This window comes from Gobius niger (assembly GCF_951799975.1).
Source record: "Gobius niger genome assembly, chromosome: 1".
In the NCBI taxonomy this organism is placed as follows: Eukaryota; Metazoa; Chordata; class Actinopteri; order Gobiiformes; family Gobiidae; genus Gobius; species Gobius niger.
In genome coordinates this window covers 9,010,260-9,012,167 of record NC_136852.1, presented here as the reverse complement: position 1 = coordinate 9,012,167, position 1,908 = coordinate 9,010,260, and positions in this window count along the sequence as shown.

Here is a 1,908-nt window from a genome sequence, read left to right as displayed (position 1 = left end):
GCAATAAGTAGCTAGCCTTGCTGCTACTAGCCTAGCCACACTGCCTGGATTCACAACAAACGTTGCCAAGCAAAGAGCACATCTTTGGGAACTATTTGCCGCGGATATCATTAAATAAATCTTTCAGCCTTCATGAAAGTGTCTGAAGTTCATTTTGTGTGTGTTAATAATCCATGTCAAATATACTTGTGTCACTTATGTTCTGGAAATAGCAGTTTATTGTCTTGCATATGTGTAGGCTCTTCTCTTACAGGAATTTTCCATTGTGGTATAGATTTAAATATTGTAACTGTCGCTCTTGTAGTTAATGACAAGACACACAGGCTAAGGGTCCATTTAGCCTCTTAACCGCTACCTTAAACGAGCACATTTTCTCCAGTTTGGCATTTCCCAAATAAAAACTTGAAAAAAACAGATTGAAAATGCAACAAAAAGCCACAAGAGAGAAACAAAAAAGTGACACAAAAGAGATGAAAATGAACCAACAATAACATGACAACAAAAGCGATGAAAAAAGCGGCAAACATGTGACGAAAACGAGGATGAAAATGAGAATGAAAAAGCAACAAAAAAGTGACAACGCATTAACAACATAAGGAAAAATATCAGGTTTAGCTTTCAAGTGAAGCACTGTCTGACTTTCTGCACAGATACTCAGTATAAATTCGCCCAGGTTAGAGAATCTGCATTAGAAATAACTATAAGACCCAACTACGTTTTATTTATTTTCATTACTTGCCCTTTAGTTCTTCCTCCCTGTAGTTATAAAAGATTTGTCCTGTGATGCTAATGTTGCTAACCATCATCATTTGAATAGAATGGGTGATTTGAATTGTTTTTTTTTATGGGCACAATGGCTGCAGCACTTTAGGTTAGGTTGCCATGGCGACTCGGGCTGGCATGACGGGGTATAGGGCAGTTTGCCGTTGGGATGGGGGGGCGGGGGTGTGTGGCTGTTTGCGTACGCGCGCATTTTTAGGTCAAAACGCAGATCACTTCCATGAGAGTAACAGTTGCGTCACGCGGGGCCGCAGGAGCTCGTCGCCGCGGCAGTCATTACGCTCTTGTGCGTTTAATGCGTCCAATTACACAAACGATCAAAGCCGCTCGCTCCATTGTGCGTGGAGTCTTAATGGGAGTATAGCGCTGCCTCTTCATTTTACATCAACTGAGCAAAAGTCAACAGGAAAAGAGGGTGAAACAAGGCGACGCTGACATGCTTTTTTTTAATGAGATGGAAAGTTTACAGATTGAAATAAGAGGTTCTTAAGGGCAGACACTACAAGCAAAACTAAATTTTTTCAGTTTTCAGGTTTTGGGCCAAATTGGTCTCTGAACATATAAGCTTTCACCCGGAAACAGAAAATATGACTAATCTTCACAACAACATGTTTAAATATTGCGCTGATTCAATGTTCCCCCATAGACTTATATGGGAGAAAACAATTTCAAGGGCCTTTTTCTCAAAACACATTTTTCTGTCATTGTGGCGACACTATATCCACGTCAGTAGGACCTAAAGACTTCAAATTTTCCAGCCTTGGACTGAACAATATTTAGAAGATTTTTTCAGAGGGATTTTTTATTATCTAATCCCTAGCCCCATTTATTGAGTTTTGAATGTCAAAAAATAGGGCGGAAATTAATTTTTACACATTTTTCCACTAAAAAACAGCTTATTTTTAAAACTAAACAAGAAATCCTAAATCCCCTCTGAGACAGTCTTGGTAACTCATTCATCAATAAAATGAAACCATAAATTTGAATGTAGCTCTATCCATTATTCAGATTTCGTCACCGAAAAGATGGGAAATTTGGGGCATTTTTAGGCATAAAACACCTTGTTCTTATATGAAAAGATAAAATGACAGAAAACTTGCAATGTATTTTTTTTCTCACATTTATGCC